Here is a 21897-nt window from a genome sequence, read left to right on the forward strand (position 1 = left end):
GTAAGCCAACCCTGACCAAGGAAGATGCTGTGGATTTGGGTTCCAAGAGTGAGTAAACCCTTACCAAGCCCTGGGGTGCACTTTGGTGGAAGCTGGTATATGTCTGACTTTGGAATTGGGGGTGTGCAGGGCCACCCTGTGAGATCAACCATCCAAATGAAAAGAAGATGTCCTACTGTGGGGTCAGACCCCATGCTCAATGGGCAATTGGCTCTCCAGTGAGCAAGAAGGCTCCCTGTCCTACACCCCTGCGTCCTGGCCCTAGGCTTCCTCATCTCCCTCACTGCATGGGCAAAATATTTTTTTGGGAGGCCACACACTAAGGCCCGGGGCAGGGCTCCATCTGAACGTTTCCTTGAGTGTGAGGAAGTACTCTCTGCTGTATTCTAGTGCCTCTCATTCAGTGCTAGCACTCTGTGTGTGTGTGTGTGTGCACGCACTGCTGTCTTTGCTAGGCATCAGCAACTTCTTATTTTGCCACACACACAACTGGCCCTTCTCCATTCTCCTCCTGTAGCAGTTACCCTGTTCTGCCTTCCATCCTCCTACCCTACACCCTGTAAGAAAGAACCAGAAATGGGCCCATCAGCTTATGGGACACACTTTGCCATTTCTGAGAGAATAGAAAATGCAGAAACCTGTATAACAGTATGTTCAAAAAAAGGGGGGGGGGTCAATAAAAGGCTTCACCTTTCCCTGGCGTGCACCCTGTTTCAGCGTCCCTGACATGGACCCTGTAATTACAGGAACTATTCTCCAGAATGGGAACCAGCAGCTTTGGAATTTGAGAAAAAGCATACAAAATAGACTGTCTTAGAGGAAGAGCAAAAAGCAGAGCATCATGTGACCTCAGCATTGGGTTCCTCAACCACAAAACAGAGACAGTAATACTCCAAAGCAGCCTGGTGAGATTTACCTATGGGGCTAACAATGCAAAGCACTCATAGAAGTGCCCTGTTCATGGATGGCCCCGTGCAGGAGAGTGATATTTATAGCTGCCCAACACGGTAAAGGAAGAAAAAACTCAACACTGCATCTTGCTTTTCTTTGTTTTTTAAAATTTTGATAGCGAGCTGGGGAGGGGCAGAGAGAGAGAGAGAGAGAGATTGAGAATCCCGAGCAGGTGCTGCACTGTCAGCACGGAGCCTGATGCAGGACACAAACTTAAGAACTGTGAGCTCAAGACCTGAACCCAAATCAAGAGTCAGTTGCTTAACCTACTGAGCCACCCAGGCACCCACTGCATCTTGCTTTTATTTTATTTATTTATTTATTTATTTAAAATTTTTTTTTTAATGTTTATTTATTTTTGAGAGAGATAGAGACAGAATGTGAGTGGGTTAGGGGCAGAGAGAGAGGGAGACACAGAAGCAGAAGCAGGCTCCAGGCTCTGAGCTGTCAGCACAGAGCCCAACACGGGGCTTGAACTCACGAGCTGTGAGATCATGACCTGAGCCGAAGTCGGACGCTCAACCGACTGAGCCACCCAGGTGCCCCTGCATCTTGCTTTTAAAGCAGGGTCCCCTACAGTCAGGACTCTGTTTGGCTTGGACACCTCATCTGAGAGATAAATCTGGCAGGATTATTTACTCAGAATTTAGACTTTGCCATAAAAATATTCAAAGAGCATAGTACCAAGGCAAAGAGGTTTTTAAAAGTTGGGTTTATCTGGAGAGAGTCCTCATCGGTAAGGATGGCCATACAAGCTGTATGGGGAGGTAGTGACTGTTGGTGGCAGGGGGCCCACATAGATGGAGGCCCCATTGGGGGACAGAGGAGTCTCCAGGTCATTAGAAAGCAAGCAGTGGGAGTATGGTGCACACAGAAGGTTCTTGGGTAGTAATTCACCTCGGAGCTGTCTGCTGTGCACAGAAGGTAGATTAGATTTAGGGCAGCTGGGGAATAAGAGCATGAGAGGGAAGAATGTGGACAGAAAAGAATCAGAGCACAATCTCATATAGCAAGCCTGGGAAATCATCGAGAGGCCGAAAAGATACTGAAAGATGACCCAAGGCCTAGGCAGAATGAAAATGTCTAATAATTCTCAGAGACAGAGTTGGGGAAAAGAGCTATTTTCTAATGCCAGCAAGAAATGTTGACTTGACCCACAATCCAGAAGAGTATTAGGGATCCAGATCATTGGTTCTACTACTAATAAGGGTAAGGATGCAGTGGCCAATTAGAAAGAGAGAGAAATAGCCCAGAGTCTGCCACCGACATGAAATCATTGTGAAAAGCATATTTTCATCACCTTACCAATCTCATATTTTACTGGTGATCTGGGGCCATGAAACTTAAAAAAGGAATCAGCTAAGCAATGGAAGGCCCCTCAGGCTGAGCTGAATTCTGGTTTGAGATTCATTTGCTACTCCCGAGAGAGAACTTCAGCATGAAGAGGAGACAAACCTGAGGTTCTCACAGGAGGATGTTGGTCCAGACATTTAAGAGTTGGAGAGATTAATTTAGAAAGAGTAGAAGAACAAGGAGAGGTGACCTGGTATTTGGATAAGCAGAATTTAATATAAGATGACAAGGCGGGGCCTCAGAGGGCTGGAGCACAAAGCCATTGCTCACAGAACTTTCTCCAATATTTTCTTCAATAGATCTTCCAATCTCTAGAAAGACAGAGCAGGGACACGAGTCCCTGAGTCTGTGTCATGGGCAACTGCAGACTATGGAAATGCAGGCCATCAGCACTGCGTGGATCCTAAACGTGCCAGAGTAGGTTTCAAATGAGATGCACATATGCCTGATAGATCCTGGTGTCTGTCAAACCTCTGCAGGCCCTATTCACTCATGGCCCTGGTGAGCACCTGTACAGCTTTCTTCTAGTCCACAGGCTATTTGACATTTTGAAAATTAATAAAGAGAAACTTCACTAAATGAGAGGTCCCCCAGAAAGGGGACCTCTCATGCCTAGCATTTGTTGGAGCCCATTGCATGCCACAGACTCAACAGGAAGAGACCTACCTTCTAGTCCCAACAGGAAGAAGAGGATGCTTTACTACCAGCAGCAGGAGGAAGGAAGATGTTCTCCTCCCCGCCCTTCCCCATCCCCTCCCTCCCCTGAAACAGCCCAGCCAATGGGAGACAGTCCCAACTCAGCCAATGAAAAGTCACTATACTTTTAACTCCTAGTTTACTCCAATGGACTTTTTGTTTATAAAAACCCTTCCCAGCACCCACCCCACATTTCCTCTATATAAGAATATTCCTCTGCTTTGTTCTCCGGACTTGCCTATCATTTCGCCACAGCGTCCTTGTCCTGGATTGCAATTCTCTGCTATTTCCAAATAAACCCATTTCACTGATAAAAATAACTGTTTCTCTCCTTCCTTCCTCCCTTCCTTTCTTTCCTTTCTTTCTTAGTTTATGTATTTATTTTGAGACAGAGAGAGAGAGAGAGTACAAGCGAGGAGAGGGGCAGAGAGAGAGGAGAGATTCCCTAGCAGAGACTGACGTGGTGCTCAAACCTACAAACCATGAGATCATGACCTGAGCTGAAAGTAAGAGTCAGACTCTTAACAGACTGGACCACCCAGGCACCCTGCACTTCAGGCTGCTTGAGAAAACTTGGTTAATCATGATAAATGGTTAGTCACTTAAGTGAAAAAATTAGGCCAGTCTATAATATAAATTACATTGCTGAGTTTTGCAAGTTGAATATTCTATATGAAATATGCAATGGGCTCAATTGTGTTCCCTCAAAATTTGTATGTTGAAGTCCTAACCCCTAGTACTTCTGAGTGTAACTACATTTGGACATAAAATGATGTCACATGGGTGGGCCCTAATCCAACATGACTGATGTGTTTATAAGAAGAAAAGATTAGGGCACAGACACCCTCAGAGGAAAGACCACATGTGGACATAGTAAGAAGGCAGTCATCTGCAAGCCAACGAGAGGGGCCTCAGGACAAACCAACCCTGCTGGTCCACCTTGACCATGGACTTCTAAATCCAGAACTGTGCAAAAATAATTTTCTGTTATATAATTGATCCAATTTGTGATATTTTGTTATAGCAGCCCTGGCAAACTAATACATGATGTGTGCTGAAATGGTTCAAGTCATTTCAAAAATACTAATGGGCACTTTCACCCTTGACATCAAGCCAGCTTAATTCAGCAGGGGGAAAAACAGTTCAATAGACAGAATTTTGTTTCTATCACAAGGCACTGATGTGGTGGTAATGATAATGGTAATGATGTGGTAGTGAAAACAATAATTGGATACCAAACATAACAAGTGCAGCTCTTTAGTTATCTATTGCTACAAAACACAGTATCCTAGAACTTAGTAGCTTAAAACAACTATAAATATTTCTTACTTCACACTTGCTGTGGCTTAGATAGGTGTTTCTGTCTCAGGATCTCTCATGAGGGTACACTATGAGGCCAGCATTACTTTGATTCCAAAACCAGACAAAAACCCCACTAAAAAGGAGAAGTACAGACCAATTTTCCTGATGAACATGAATGCAAAAATTCTTAACAAGATACGAACCAACTGGATCCAACGATACATTAAAAGAATTATTCACCACAATCAAGTGGGATTTATACCTGGGATGAAGGGCTGGTTCAATATCCACAAATCAATCAATCAATGTGATACATCATATTGATAAAAGAAAGGACAAGAACCACATGTTCCTCTCAAAGGATGCCAAAAAAAGCATTTGACAAAATATAACATCCTCTCTTGATAAAACCCTCAAGAAGGTAGGGATAGAAGGGTCATACCTCAAGATCATAAAAGCCATATACAAAAGACCCACTGCTAATATCATCCTGCATGGGGAAAAACTGAGAGCTTTCCCCATAATGTCAGCAGCACTACAGGGATGTCCACTCTTACCACTGTTATTCAACATAGTATTGGAAGTCCTAGCCTCAGCAACCAGACAACATGAAGAAATAAAAGGCATCCAAATCAGCAAGGAGGAAGTTAAACTTTCACTTTTCACAGATGACATGATACTCTATATGGAAAATCCAAAAGATTACAACAACAAAAAAAAACTGCTAGAACTGACCCATGAATTCAGCAAATTTGCAGAATACAAAATCAATGCACAGAAATCGGTTGCATTTCTATATAATGAAGCAGCAGAAAGAGAAATCAATGAATCGATCCGTTTTACAATTGCACCAAAAACCATAAAATACCTAGGAATAAATCTAACTAAAGAGGTGAAAAACCTATATGCTGAAAACTATAGAAAGTTTATGAAAAAAAATGAACAAGACACCAAAAAATGGAAAAAGATTCCATGCTCCTGGATAGGAAGAACAAATATTGTTAAGATGTCAATACTACCCAAAGAAATCTTCATATTCAATGCAATCCCTATCAAAATAACACCAGAATTCTTCACAGAGCTAGAACAAATAATCCTAAAATTTGTATGGAACCAGAAAAGACCCCGAATAGCCAAAGCAATCTGGGAAAAGAAAACCAAAGCAGAAGGCATCACAATCCTGGACTTCAAGCTGTATTACAAAGCTGTAATCATCAAGACAGTATGGTACTGGCACAAAAACAGACACTCAGACAAATGGAACAGAATAGAAAACCCAGAAATAGACCCACAAATGTATGGCCAACTAATCTTTGACAAAGCAGGAAAGAATATCCGATGGAATAAAGACAGTCTCTTCAGCAAATATTGTTGGGAAAATTGGAAAGCAACACGAAGAAGAATGAACCTGGACCATTTTCTTATACCATACACAAAAATAAACTCAAAATGGATGAAAGAACTAAACGTAAGACAGGAAGCCATCAAAGTCCTAGAAGAGAAAGCAGGCAAAAACCTCTTTGACTTTGGCCACAGCAACTCATTACTCAACATGTCTCTGGAAGCAAGGGAAGCAAAAGCGAAAATGAACTATTGGGACCTCAACAAGATAAAAAGCTTCTGCATAGCAAAGGAAGAAATCATCAAAATTAAAGGCAACCAACAGAATGGGAGAAGATATCTGCAAATGACATATCAGATAAAGGGTTAGTATCCAAAATCTATAAAGAACTTATCAAATTCAGCTCCCAAAAAACAATCCACTGAAGAAATGGGCAAAAGACAAGAGTAGACACTTCCAAAGAAGACATCCAGATGGATAATGGACACATGGAAAAAATGCTCAACGTCACTCATCATCAGGGAAATACAAATCAAAACCACAAAGAGATACCACCTCACACCAGTCAGAATGGCTAACATTAACAACTCAGGCAACAACAGATGTTGGCGAGGATGTGGAGAAAGAGGAACACTTTTGCATTGCTGGTGGGAATGCAAATTGGTGCAGCCACTCTGGAAAACAGTATGGAGGTTCCTCAAAGTAAAAATAGAACTACGCTACAACCCAGCAATTGCACTACTAGGTATTTATCCAAAGGATACAGGTGTGCTGTTTTGAAGGGGCACATGCACCCTAATGTTTATAGCAGCACTCTCAACAATAGCCAAAGTATGGAAAGAGCTCAAATGTCCATTGATGGATGAATGGATAAAGAAGATGTGGTATGTATGTACAATGGAGTATTACTCGGCAATCAAAAAGAATGAAGTCTTGCCATTGGCAGCAATGTGGATGGAACTAGAGGGTATTATGCTAAGCTAAATTAATCAGTCAGAGAAAGACAAATATCATATGACTTCAGTCATATGAGGGCTTTAAGATACAAAACAGATGAACATAAGGGAAGGGAAACAAAAATAATATAAAAACAGGGAGGGGGACAAAACAGAAGAGATTCTTAAATATGGAGAACAAACTGAGGGTTGCTGGAGGGGTTGTGATTGGGGGGATGGGCTAAATGGGCAAGGGGCATCAAGGAGGACACTTGTTGGGATGAGCACTGGGTGTTCTATGTAGGGAATGAATCACTGGATTCTATTCCTGAAATCATTATTGCACTATATGCTAACTAACTTGGAGATAAACTAAAAAGAAAAAAAGATAAAAGAAAAGAAAAGGAAAGTGGTTCTTAAGGCACATTCATTACCCCTGAATATATAGTTATAAACATGCTTTTATACCACTAATATCCCCCCACATGTTTTAATTTAAAAATTAACAAAAATGTGTACAAGGTAAAATATTTATTCAAATGCTGACTGAAGTGCATTTTCAATCACCAAAGAAAGTCACAACTGATTTCAGGATTTTGGTAGTTCTTTTAACTTGGAGATTTCCTCCTTGGCATGATTCATCTGTTGGAGTTTTTGCCTTATTCCACCTGGTAAAGGTAGCATTTCCCTAAAGCCTGCTTCTCTGCCAATCTTGCAGTGCTAAGACTTTTAACTAATTCAACTTGCCCATTAGAGCACTTTGCTATGACAGGTTCTTGGGTTTTCTTCTTTGGGGGTGTCCATTAGAATTGGAGGCTCCCTCTATCTCCCCCTTTCTTGTGACTAAAGGAGCTGGATCTAACACATAATTTATCATCTATGAATGCCCTAGAAATTAACATCTCCCTGCTTTTTGGTAAGCGGGTGATACAAATCATCATTTATTAAATCTTTTAGCGTGTCTTGTTGGTGTGCATATTGATCCCTTTCATTTAAGCTGGGAAAAACCATCCTTCTGTGATTTCTTCCTCCAGGGAAAAGGCATAATAAACGTGAGAGCAAAGGAAGCAGGAAGCCAAAGGCACTGCCACCGATTACAAAAGCCAAGTCTCTTGGGATGAAGCTCTTCCAGGGAGAGGGGAAGAGGAAAAAGCTTGTAAGAACAACGGGAGATCCATGACCCAGGCTCTCCAGGGAGATGGAGAAAGACAGCAGAGACAGACTACCCTGATTAGTGCCCTCTTGAACAGGGGTGTCTCCTTGGGCCATGCCACAGAGACCACTTTCTACATAGCTTTGGTTTACATGTAAGGAAGCCCCCCAGTCCTATGGACCTCATCTCCTGGGTACAAAGTTCATAGCTTGTCTGAGACACCCAGCCCTGGTGGTGGATAATCAAACTGACCATATATCTCCTTCACTATCACGATCTTGGCTCCCAGAGACAACGTTGTGGTCAAAAAGCTGCCTCCTTGGATCATGAGCTGGGCTTCTTTGGCCCTGAGGCTAGTTATGGAAGGAAAGGTGAGATCAGGCAGTTTCCTGAGCCCAGCATGCTGCCCAGAAGTATCCTCATGTTAGCTGGTGACAGGCAGTCCCTGTGGGGACAGGCTTTGATGAAATCAAAACCAGACATTCCTTTCCCCGAATCCAGGGAATCCCTGTGCCCAGGACTCATTTTGTGGAGGCTCCTGGAGGTGTAGAGAACTGAAGAAATAACATATTCCCTCTTTCTGGCCCTCTCTCTACTCACGTTCCTTTATTGGCTACAGGCCTAAATTCCCTCTGATAAGTTGGTCTTCTGTCAAGCCAGTCTGCAGGAGGCATCTTGTTTTTCTCTATGGAAACCACATTGGATAAGTAGTCACTTCACTCACCAGACCCTCCTAGTGTGCGCAGAGCAGGTTAAACTTAAGGTCTCTGCTTATTCATAGCTTAACATTTTAAGGTCTTTCTGTATGTCAGGTGATTAGATTTCAGCCAATTCTGCTAAATGGCTACAGTTTGTTTTTCTTTCTCTTCTTAGCTACAATAGGTGGCCTAGAACACAGATATTTCCCCTCACATCCGGGATGGTATAAAAATGGAACTCTCCGTGTCCTCAAGGTTCTGTCCTTCCCCATCTAGGAGACAAAGAAAAGGATGTGGGGCCAGAAAGAATTGAGTGGGAGTCCCTACCAGCAGTGGCATCCATGAAATAGTCCAAAGGAGGAGCAGGTTGCTTCCTGGAAAATCAGGGAAGACAAGCATTTGTTTATGAGCAGGAGTCTTTTGGTTGCTGAGCTATCACCTGTATACCCCCTACCTGTCCCTGAAGTGAGCCCTCTCCATTGGCTCCTGTTCTAGAGAGTGTGTTAGTTTGCTAGGGCTGCCATTACAAAATACTGCAGGCTGGGTGGCTTCAACAACAGAAAATTATTTTCTCATAGTTCTGAAAGCTAAAGTCCAAGATGAAGGTGTTAGCAGGTTCTGCTTCTCTTGAGGCTTCTTCCCTTGGTTTCCAGATGGCCACATTCTTTTCTTTAATTTTTTTTAACTTTTTTTTAATTTTTGACAGAGAGAAAGAGAGCATGCATGAGCGGGGGAGGGCAGAGAGAGAGGGAGACACAGAATCCAAAGCAGCTCCAGATTCTGAGCTGTCAGCACAGAGAGGGACACGAGGCTCAAACTCACAAGCCTTGAGATCATGACCTGAGCTGAAGTCGGATGCTTAACTGACTGAACCACACAGGTGCCCCTACTGAAGTTTACAGAATAATTTCCTAGAAGCATGAGGCTCAAGTGTTATTTTTTTCTAGAGTGAATTATCATTTTAACGATAATATAGAATTGATGAAACAATGTAAGTATATTACACATTTTTACAAGTAATTTAAAAATTTTATTTATTTAGAGAAAGACAGAGACAGCATGAGTAGGGGAGGGGGAGAGAGAGAGGGAGAAGAGAGAGAATCCCACACAAGCTCTGCACTGTCAGCAGAGAGCCTGACACAGGGCTCGACGAATTCACAAAACTGTGAGATCATGACCTAAGAGTCAGATGCTTAACTGACTGAGCCATCTAGGTGCCTCTATAGGTAATTTTTAGATGTAATAAAATCTTATTGGAAAAATAGTTCTTATTTCTACTGTAAAAAGAGAGAGAGAGAGAAATCTCAATATGATTTAGTTACAAGCACTTAAATTTTATTACAGTCTGTCTGCAAAAGGAGAAGTTTCAAGCAAGCCAAATCAAAGATTCTCTCTTGTTAGGAACATTCTGAAGGAAAATAGAATAGTTAGTCATCACCATCGTTAACACCAAACCTAAAAGGATAAGATTAAATGTCAGTTATTTCACTGGCAGTCATCTCAGGGGAAGGATGACTAATTTTCAAAAATAAAATTTGGCCCTATTAAGTTTATCAGGTAACTATCTAAGCACTTTGTCAGGAATGCTAACTCTTTCTTACAAGGAGGTTGCCAAGGACATCATGCAGGGGAGTGGGACAGTTTCTTTTACTCTGGACCAGGGTTTCTCAACCCAGGCACTATCACCATTTTAGGATGGATAATTCTTTGTCGAGGGGAGGTGGGGGGGCGGCATTCTGTGTATTGTAGGATGTTTGACAATATCCTTGATCTCTACCCACTAGATGCTAATAGTGAGAAATAAAATATATTGGCAATCAAAAACCATCTCCAGACATTGTCAAATGTCTGTTAGGGGTAAAATTGCCCCTTGCTGAGAATCACCACTTTAGAATGAGACAGGCTTTGCATGGATTCTACTTTGAGTTTTTCTGGAGGGAAATGCTGAAAAATATATAATAAATAAGTCCATGAGAACAGAAATGGTTTTCTTATAGCAGCTTCACTTACTCCTTTGAATGTCTTCTGGGTTATTCGCCCCAAATCAAAAGGATTGTTATGTAGTCATTAGAGGTGGCATTCTTGTTCTTACCTCTATTTCAAATTGCCCCGTTGTTTGGTGACTGTGGAGGATTTTATGCCCTGGGTCATACATGCTAAAATGAATCTGAAAAAGTGAAGGGAAATCCTTTCTCCTGTCAGGTGGAAGGGGGAAGAGGAACTCCCCAAACCACTGGCGTTTTCTCAGGTGGAGGGCACATGGCTGGTGAAGGTTTATAAAGGAACTCCCTTAAATTTTAATCTAATTGTCCAGCAGTGAGATTGGGCAGGTGAGTTCCTAAAGGTTCCCTGGGCAATTCTAATGTGTAACAGGATGGAAACAATTGGCTTAGACCTCATAGATTAAATGGCTTACAAAAGTGATAACCTAAATTATCACTTTTAAAAGTGGGGGATGGGAGGTGGGATTTGGGCTGATTCTGAGACTGAGCTATTCCTAAAATCACTAGAGAGATCTCTGTGGAGAGTCTGGGACCCTGTTATTCCACATCATCCCACCTTACGTTGTACCACTGACCACGTTAGGAACTAGTGAATTATAAAATTAATATGTCTTGGGGCACCTGGCTCGTTCAGTTGGTGGAGCATGTGACTCTTGATCTTAGGGTTATGTGCAAGCCCCACGTTGGGTGTAGAGATTACTTAAAAATAAAATCTTTTTAAAAATCAAAATTAAATTAAATTAACATGTCTCCAAACTTAAAGTGCGTAACTGACAATTCGCAGGCCAAATAACCACACAGATGAACTTTATTTGGCTTCATCACACTTTACAACTTTAAAAATGACTTTCCAACACTTTAAAAATAAGGAAACAATATAAAAACTTTACGTTTCAATGTTGTGCTTAGCAAACAATTTGGCAACTACCAGCATTGCCACCAGGCAGAAATCATATGAAACTGAGTGCCATCGAATCCTTTTGAATGGCTGAATCTATTTCTAAATCCATCCTCGTACATTTATTAAACAGATATTCTTTTTTTTTTTAATTTTTTTAACGTTTATTTATTTTTGAGACAGAGAGAGACAGAGCATGAGCGGGGGAGGGTCAGAGAGAGGGAGACACAGAATCTGAAACAGGCTCCAGGCTCCGAGCTGTCAACACAGAGCCAGATGTGAGACTGGAACTCATCAGCTGTAAGATCATGACCAGAGCCGAAGTCGGGTGCTTAACCAACTGAGCCATCCAGGCACCCCCAAGAAAGATATTTTTAAAGTCATGTCAGGTTATGGCACTTTAGAACATTTTAATTAGCAAACTCGATTTCTGTTCTAATTCTGTGACTTGGATACACTGGAGGGAGTGGGAATACAAATGTTTTTTGCCTGTCAGGGGGGCTTGAAGCCCTCCCTTTCCCCAAGAATCCATATGCAAAGAGGGCTGTTGGGAAAGCCTGAGACTATTTAGAAGGTGCTGAGGAAAAGGCATGTGAAGGGGGGAGGGGAGAATGTGAGAGGTAGCCAGAGCAAACTGGCTTATGACCTTTGACCCTTGGAAACATTCAGAAAAGAGTTGGCTGATATGTAGCAAAAGCTCCTGGGATTAAAGTGTGGTCCCCTGGGAATCCCCCTGGGAGCTGAGTCTTCCAGTTCAGATTACCCTGCCGACTGGGGAGTGAAACCAGCCCACTTTGCTACCTGGGGACACAGGAAGAGAAGGTTTTTGTTCTCTTTGGCTGGAAAACTGTGACCTGTGAGGATGTCCCAGCACTTGGAAGAATACGTGTGCCTTTTAGTTGTCTTAACCTCAGCTTGAGCTTTGTTGGAATAGCTCAGTGGACCCCCTCCCCTTGACCCTGCTGATCCCCAATAGCTCAAGACCCAGCTAAACTGGAGATAAGGTGGTGGGGTTCTGGACAGCAGAGAGAGGAGGGGCATTTCTACCACAGGCCCCCAGCCAGGCCTGCAGCCCCTGGGCCTGGCCCTGAAACCCCACCCACATTCTTTCCTTGGTGGGGGAGATTTGAAAGGAAAGTTTTGGCAATCACTCAGGACAACAGCTGAAAACCCAAGCAGGGTAAACTTGTTGGGAAAACTGATAGAAGCCCCATCTGGATATTATAGATAGGATTATAATGGTCGTATAAAGGGGGTGGGATCTTCTGGTCAGACCTCACTTCAAAAGCCATTTAGACAGCAAGCTAAGCACTCGACTGACACAGGACATGGTGCAGCTGAACTGGAGAGAAATTTCTCTGGACTCAGAAACAAGGCGCTGCAGCTTCTCCCTCCCTTGCTGCCCAGGGTGGGAAATATTGAGGCCCACTGAATCATCTGAAACACTCCAGGGATTGGTGGGCTGATAAGTTTGGTATCTTCCATTTTGCTTCTCTTAAACCATGGGTGGACAAAATTTCCTGAAAAAAAAAGTAAATATTTTAGGTATTAGGTGACTCGCATTTTCTTTTGCAGGGCTTGACTCTGCCATAGTATCGTCAAAGCAGCCACCAACAATAGCCTTAAACCAGTGATCACTGATGTGTCCCAATAAAAGTTTATTTGTAAAGAAACTCATCGATAGTAATACCATAATAGTAGAAGACTTCAACACCCCACTCACAGCAATGGACAGATCATCTAATCAAAAAATCAACAAGGAAATAATGACTTTGAATGACACACTGGACCAGATGGACTTAACAGATATATTCAGAACATTTCATCCTAAAGCAGAAGAATATACATTCTTCTCCAGTGCACATGGAACGTTCTCCAGAATAGACCATATACTGGGACACAAATCAGCCCTAAGTAAGTACAAAAAGATCAAGATCATACCGTGCATATTTTCAGACCACAACGCTATGAAACTCAAAATCAACCACAAGAAAAAATTTGGGAAGGTAACAAATACTTGGAGACTGAAGAACATCCTACTAAAGAATGAATGGGCTAACCAAGAAGTTAAAGAGGAAATTAAAAAGCATATGGAAGTCAATGAAAATGATAACACCACAACCCAAAACCTCTGGGATGCAGCAAAGGTGGTCATAAGAGGAAAGTATATAGCAATCCAGGCCTTCCTAAAGAAGGAAGAAAGATCTCAGATACACAACCTAACCTTATGCCTTAAGGAACTGGAAAAAGAATAGCAAATAAAACCCAAAACCAGCAGAAGACAGGAAATAACAAAGATTAGAGCAGGAATTAATGCTATCGAAACCAAACAAAAACAACAACAACAACAACAAACAAACAAAAAAAAAAAACCAGTAGAACACATCAATGAAACCAGAAGCTGGTTCTTTGAAAGAATTCACAAAATTGATAAACCATTAGCCAGTTTGATCAAAAAGAAAAAGGAAAGGACCCAAACAAAAAAAATCAAGAATGAAAGAGGAGAGATCACAACCAACACCGCAGAAATAAAAACAATAATAAGAGAATATTATGAGCAATTATATGCCAATAAAATGGGTAATCTAGAAGAAATGGACAACTTCCTAGAAACATATACACTACCAAAACTGAAACAGGAAGAAATAGAAAATTTGAACAGACCCATAACCAGTAAGGAAATCAAATTAGTAATCAAACATCTGCCAAAAAACAAGAGTCCAGGGCCAGATGGCTTTCCAGGGGAATTCTACCAAACATTTAAGGAAGAGTTAACACCTATTCTCTTGAAACTGTTCCAAAACATAGAAATGGAAGGAAAACTTCCAAACTCTTTCTATGAAGCCAGCATTACCTTGATTCCAAAACCAGACAGAGACCCCACTAAAAAGGAGAACTATAGACCAATTTCCCTGATGAACATGGATGCAAAAATCCTCAACAAGATATTAGCCAACTGGATCCAACAATACATTAAAAAAATTATTCACCAGGACCAAGTGGGATTTATACTTGGGATGCAGGGCTGGTTCAATATCTGCAAAAAAATTAACTCATCACATCAATAAAAGGAAGGACAAGAACCATATGGTCCTCTCAATAGATGCAGAGAAAGCATTTGACAAATTACAGCATCCTTTCTGGATAAAAACCCTCAAGAAAGTAGGGATAGAAGGATCATACCTCAAGATCATAAAAGCCATATAAGAACAACCCAATGTTGGGGCATCCAGTGGCTTAGTCGGTTGAGCATCTGACTTTGGCTCAGGTCATGACCTCACAGTTTATGGGTTCGAGCCCTGCATCGGGCTCTGTGCTGACCGCTTGTTCAGAGCCTGGAGCCTGCTTCAGATTCTGTCTCCTGTCTCCTTCTCTCTCTGTCCCTCCCCCACTCATGCTTTGTCTCACTCTGTTTCTCAACAATAAATAAACGTAAAAAATTTTTTTTAAATTAAAACAAAAAAAGAACGACCCAATGCTAATATCATCCTCAGTGGGGAAAAACTGAGAGCTTTCCCCCTGAGGTCAGGAACAAGACAGGGATGTCCACTCTCGCCACTGTTATTCGACATAGTATTGGAAGTCTTAGCCTCAGCAATCAGACAACACAAAGAAACAAAAGGCATCCAAATCGCCCAGGAAGAGGTCAAATTTCACTCTTTGCAGAGGACATGATACTCTATATGGAAAACCCAAAAGATTCCACCAAAAAACTGCTAGAACTGATTCATGAATTCAGCAAAGTTGCAGGATATAAAATCAATGCATAGAAATCGGTTGCATTCCTATACACCAACAATGAAGCGAAAAAAAGAGAAATCAAGGAATCGATCCCATTTACAGTTGCACCAAAAACCATAAAATACGTACGGATAAATCTAACCAAAGAGGTGAAAAATCTATACACTGAAAACTATAGAAAGCTTATGAAAGAAATTGAAGAAGACACAAAAAACTGGAAAAAGATTCCACCCTCCTGGATAGGAAGAACAAATATTGTTAAGATATCAATACTACCCAAAGAAATCTACATATTCAATGCAATCCCTATCAAAGTAACACCACAATTCTTCACAGAGCTAGAACAAATAATCCTAAAATTTGTTTGGAAGTAGAAAAGACCCCGGATAGCCAAAGCAATCTGGGAAAAGAAAACCAAAGCAGGAGGCATCACAATCCCAGACTTCAAGCTACACTACAAAGCTGTAATCATCAAGACAGTATGGTACTGGCACAAGAACAGACATTCAGATCAATGGAACAGAAGAGAGAACCCAGAAATGGACCCACAAATGTATGGCCAACTAATCTTTGACAAAGCAGGAAAGAATATCCAATGGAATAAAGACAGTCTCTTCAGCAAGTGGTGCTGGGAAAACTGGACAGCGGCATGCAGAAGAATGAACCTGGACCACTTTCTTACAGCATACACAAAAATAAACTCAAAATGGATGAAAGACTTCAATGTAAGACAGGAAGCCATCAAAGTCCTAGAGGAGAAAGCAGGCAAAAACCTCTTTGATCTTGGCCGCAGCAACTTCTTACTCAACATATCTCCAGAGGCAAGGGAAACAAAGCAAAACTGAACTATTGGGACCTCATCAAAATAAAAAGCTTCTGCACTGCAAAAGAAACAATCAGCAAAACTAAAAGGCAACAGACAGAATGGGAGAAGATATTTGCAAATGACATATCAGATAAAGGGTTAGTATACAAAATTTATAAAGAACTTACCAAACTCAACACCCAAAAAACAAATAATCTAGTGAAGAAATGGGCAAAAGACAGGAATAGACACTTCTCCAAAAAAGACATCCAGATGGCCAACCGACACATGAAAAAATGCTCAACGTCACTCATCATCAGGGAAAAACAAATCAAAACCACAATGAGATACCACCTCACACTTGTCAGAATGGCTAACATTAACAACTCAGGCAACAATAGATGTTGGCAAGGATGTGGAGAAAGAGGATCTCTTTTGCATTGTTGGTGGGAATGCAAGCTGGTGCAGCCACTCTGGAAAACAGTATGGAGGTTCCTCAAAAAAGTAAAAATAGAACTATGCTACGACCCAGCAAGTGCACTACTAGGCATTGATCCATGGGATACAGGTGTGCTGTCTCGAAGGGACACATGCACCCTAATGTTTATAGCAGCACTATCAACAATAGCCAAAGTATGGAAAGAGCCCAAATGTCCCTCAATGGATGAATGGATAAAGAAGATGTGGTATACATACACAATGGAGTATTACTCGGCAATCAAAAAGAATGAAATCTTGCCATTTGCAACTACATGGATGGAACTGGAGGGTATTATGCTAAGTGAAATTAGTCAGTCAGAGAAAGACAAAAATCATATGACTTCACTCATAGGAGGACTTTAAGAGACAAAAGAGATGAACATAAGGGAAGGGAAACAAAAATAATATAAAAACAGGGAAGGGGACAAAACAGAAGAGACTCTTAAATTTGGAGAATAATCAGAAGGTTACTGGAGGGGTTGTGAGAGGGGGGATGGGCTAAATGGGTAAGGGGCTCTAAGGAATCTACTCCTGAAATCATCGTTGCACTGTATGCTAACTAATTTGTATGTAAATTAAAAAAATAAAATAAAATAAAATAAAATAAACCACTTTATTTGTGGACACTGAAATTTAAATGTCAGAATTTTCACATGTCACAAAATATTCTTTTGGGTTTTTCCAACCCGAATTAAAAAAATGTAATATATACATAATAACCATTATTAGTTATTATTAGTATTAGTATAAATACTAAGAACATGCGGTTGTACTTAGCTGGTAATTTACAAAAAGAATGCACTAGAAGTTGAAGGAACCTCTTCAAGCAAAAAACAGTGATGAAATGGCAAATCTTTTCTTGTTGTGTGAGGAAAACCAAGTGCCAGAACCAGCAGAGCAGAACAGGAGAATCCAAACACAGGAATAGGGAAAATGAACATGCTGAGCTGATGATCTTAGTAGGAGTGGAACATGGAAATGAAGATGCAGAAATTCTCTTCATCAGACTGGTTTCAAATTCAAAACCAGTCATTCCAAACATTTTGAAGAGAGTGACTCTGGAATGACACTCAGAACAAAGGAAGGCCACTTGAGTCAGGATCCTGCTTATGCATTGCAGCCTGCAAACCACGTGACCCATGCGACACTCAAGTGGCCACTCAATCTGAACGGAGGGCAACAGATAGTTCTATTATTTAAAAGAAATGTTTTCAATGTTTATTTTTGAGAGGGAGAGCAGGGGAGGGACAGAGAGGGGGGCACAGAGGATCAAAAGTGGGCTCTTTGTTGACAGCAGAGTGCAGAGTGCCCTAAGCAGGGCTCAAACTCAGGAACCCTAAGATCATGACCTGAACCAAAATCAAGAGTCAGATGCTTAACCAAGTGAGCCACCCAGGTGCCCCAAATAGTCTTATTATTTGGAGACTTCATCTAAACCAGATTGTAAAAGGAACGCATCACAAGTCATGTCTTACAGTCCCTCAGATTTTCTGTCTTCATATCTCAGTGTCTACTTGGAGCTATACTTTCTGCAGGAGGCAGGGTGAAAGTCCTTGAAGTTCAAAGCAACTTCCTGCTTCCAATGTAAACAGTGGAAATCCCAAAAGACCTAAATTCAGTGATGGAATCCCAGGAGGACATTCCTCAGCTGTGGCCCCTTCAGATTTCTCTCCTACAGTGAACACAACCTTAAAATCTGTCCCATTCTCATCAAGCCATGTTTAGAATGGAACATTATTTTCTTGGGCTTATGCAAATGACAGGGCTCATTTCAATCTATGGATCTAGACACAAAAAATAGCTTGGAAAGGCTGGAAAAAAACAGACTTTTCAAGTCCAACAAGTCAAAACTAGATTATTGATCCCAAGAAGGAAAATCTGATTATGTTATTTTGTGACTTTAACTATGGGCACCATAAAGGAGACAGGCAGCCAGAACAGAAGACTCACAGAACCTTTAAATGCCTCAGCTGCTTGAAAGTTCTAAAGAATGTCAAGTTTATGAGCTATTTGAGGAACAATTTGGAACTTGAGAAGCAGAGGGGTGACAGCTGGGAAATCCACACCACCTGCTAGCACCGTCACCCGCAATTTCTCACTCCTTCCAGCTGCAATGTCACACTGAAAGTATACACACAATCTAGGAGCCCTCCACTTTCTGTAAAATTTGTGAACTGTCATTCAAAACAGATCAGATTCTCTTACAGCACAAGGAGGACAATCATAAGCCTGGCGAAATGCCCTGTGTGTGCCAGGTTTGCAATTACAGATCATCAGCCTTTGCCAATGTGGGAACATTTCAGAAAGTGCCATGAAAACACTAAGAATTTGCTTTGTCCACTCTGTCCCAACATTTTCAGAGCTGTCATACTTCATGTGAATCATTGTTGAAGGCATTGGAACAAGAGTCTTTTCAGTGTTCCAAACTCTGGCTTCGGTTTTTGACTTCAAAGGAGAAAACAGCATCAATTCAAGAATCATCAGAAGCTTTTCTCTTCATCAGAAGAGAAGGTTTGCCTCCTGAAACAGAGGTTATGATTCAAACTCAAGTTCAAACAGGATCAAGAAGTGCAGCATCCATTATTGTGAGCAACACTAACCCCTGGCTGTCACCCATAAAATCTAAAAAGAGGATTGACACGAACTCTAGGTATTCCAGACGTTACCACAGACAGCGTTATAGCTAAAATTATGTTCTACCCACCTCCAAGAATTCTGAAGGCAGAATTGAGGCGAGGCCATCTGTATATCATGGCTGTGGATGATGGTGGTCAGCAATAGTCAGGTTTTACAGTGACAATTCTTTAGCTCTGTACTGTCAAGAAGCTCAGAAGGCTTCTTTATGCTCCTTCCCAGTCAACCTCTCCCTGCAAAGTAAACATTATTCTGATCTCTAACACCATAGAGTCTTTTTTTAAGCTTTGAGTAAATGGGATCACAATATTTTTGTCTTTGTCTTCCTTTAAGTAAGTGGGACGCATTCTTGCTGTATGCAGCCATAGCACATTCTTTTTCATTGCTGGGTAGAATCCCATTGAATGAATATGGTAGTTTTACGCATCCATTTTAATTCCCGATGAACTTTGAGGCTGATTGTTTTGCTATTTGGAATAAAACTGCTATGAGCTTGTTCATGTTTCTTGGTAGGCTTATGTAGTCATTTGTCTGGAATGTACGTATACTTATGAGAAGTGCCGGAACTACTTTGATTTAGCTTTTAAGTGCAGATTCTGCCAAATACTGTTTCAAGAGTGATTGAAATAATTTATATTTCCACCAACAATATTGAGAATTCTACAGATACAGTACTTAGTACTGTCAATCCTTTCCATTAGTGCCATTCTCTTGGAGTTGTAATGGTACCACATTATTGTTTTTATCTACATCTCCCTAATGAGTAATGATCTGGAGAATATTTTTTTCATGTGATTATTGGCCACTTGAATACCATCCTCTTCTATTAAGTGTCTATTCAAGTCTTGCCCCCTCTTTTTTCTTTCTTTCTTTCTTTCTTTCTTTCTTTCTTTCTTTCTTTCTTCTTTCTTTCTTTCTAAACTAGACTGTCAATTGGGAAGGGCATGAAGGAACTGCGGGGGTGCTGGAAATGTCCCATATTTTGACCTGGATGGTGACTTCATGGGTGTATATATGTACATTTGGGTTGGTGCTTCATGTTGCATCATACTTAAGAAATTATTGCCCACCTAGGACATAAATGTATTCTTCGTATTTTCTTTTTGGAGCTTTACTGTCTAGCCTTTAGGTCTATGATTCATCTCAAATTTATTTATTTTTGTCTATGGTGTGATAAGTCAGGGTATCCAGGTTTATTTTTTCATATGCTTATTCAAATCAGCACTAAGAAGACCACTCTTTTCTCACTGTATTGCAGAAGAACCTTTGTGTAAATCTGGCAGGTGACTGTATATATATTTCTGGACTCCATTCTATCCCATTTCTTTGCTTCTCTAATCTTGTGGTAATGCCATACTGTTTCAAATACTGTAATTCTGCTTAAGTTTATGTGATAGTTAATTTTATGTGTCAACTTGACTGGGCTAAGGGATGCTTAGATAGCTAGTAAGACATTATTTCTGGGTGCGTCTGTGAGGGTTTTTGGAAGAGATTAGCATTTGAATCAGCAGACTGAGACCAATCCATTGAGACCCCTAAGAGAACACAAATAAAGGAAGAGAAATCTCCCCCTCTCTTTTCTTGAGATGGGACATCCATATCTCCTGCCTTTGGACAACAGAGCTTCTAGTTCTTGGGCCTTCAGACTGACTGATTTATGCCAGTAGCTTTCCTGGGTCTGTGGCTTGCCGATAGCATATGATGGGTCTTTGTCTCCATAATTGCAGAAAACCCATCTCTCTCTCTTTTTATCCTATTGGTTCTATCTTTCTAGAGAACCCTGACTAAGACAGATATCTGGGAGTTTAAGTTCTCCAGTGTTGGTGTTCAAAGTTGTCTTGGCTATTCAGGTGCTTTGTTGAACTGAAGTGATTATAGTGGAAATCCTTGTCTTGTTCTCAGACTCATATACAATAGTTCATCATTAGTCATGGTGTTAGCTGTAGGGCTTTTTGTAGCTACCCACTGACTTTGGGGGAATTGAGCTAGAAAGCAATAACAGAAAAATAATTGAGAAAAAAACCCAAAATTGAGAAATTAAGCAATATAATTGAAAATAAGACTGGGACTAGGGTGTAGGAAGCCAGGAGACAAAAGTGCAAAATACCATTCCTACACTTTCACAAATCTCTTGAATGCTGTACTCTATGCTCATTCTAGTCTTGGTTTTGCTTCTAAATAACTCAGAGCTCCTATGAGAAAATGATGTGGGAAAGGAAAATATTTGCAAGTGAATTGTATTGAAGCAGCAAAATTTGTAAGATAAAGCTAAAGTGGTTGTTAGAAGAGATTCATATTTAAGCTGCATGTATTTGAAAAGAAGAAGGGTTGGGGTGGGCAAAATGGGTGAAGTGGACCCAAAGGTTCAAACTTCCAATTATAAAATAAGTCATGGGGAGGTAATAATACACAGCATGGTGACTATAGTTAAATACTGTATTGCACATTTAAAAGTTCCTAAGAGAGTAAATCTTAAAAATTCTCATCACAAGAAAAAAATCTGTAGCTTTGTTTGCTAATGGATAGATATTCATTGGACTTATTGTGGTTATCATTTCACAATATATACAAATATTGAATCAGGACATTGACGCATGAAAGTAATAAAATGTTATATATCATTGCACTTCAATGGAGGAGAGGAAGGAGAAGAAGGAGGAGCAGAAGAATTGGAAAACTAATGATCTAAGTCAGTGCTGTTGACAGAAGTTTCTGCAGTGATAGAAATGTTCTGTATCTGCTCTAATATGCCACATGTGTCTACTGAGCCATTGAAATGTAGCTAGTATGACTGAGGTACTAAAGTTTTTATTTTATTTAATTTTGATTAATTTAAAATTAAATTTAAAGGTAGGAAAAACAAATATTCCTTACAAATGAATTCCATATTATTTCTGTACTCTGAA

General features: G+C 40.8%; 1 pseudogene; it reads left to right on the forward strand.

The window, feature by feature from the left end:
- Nucleotides 1–576: 576 nt before the first annotated feature.
- On the forward strand, nt 577–19044 carry LOC109277783 (zinc finger protein 280A-like; annotated as a pseudogene).
- Nucleotides 19045–21897: the final 2853 nt, after the last annotated feature.

This window comes from Panthera pardus, unplaced genomic scaffold (assembly GCF_024362965.1).
Source record: "Panthera pardus isolate Hobbes unplaced genomic scaffold, ASM2436296v1 HiC_scaffold_15, whole genome shotgun sequence".
Classification (NCBI taxonomy): domain Eukaryota; kingdom Metazoa; phylum Chordata; class Mammalia; order Carnivora; family Felidae; genus Panthera; species Panthera pardus.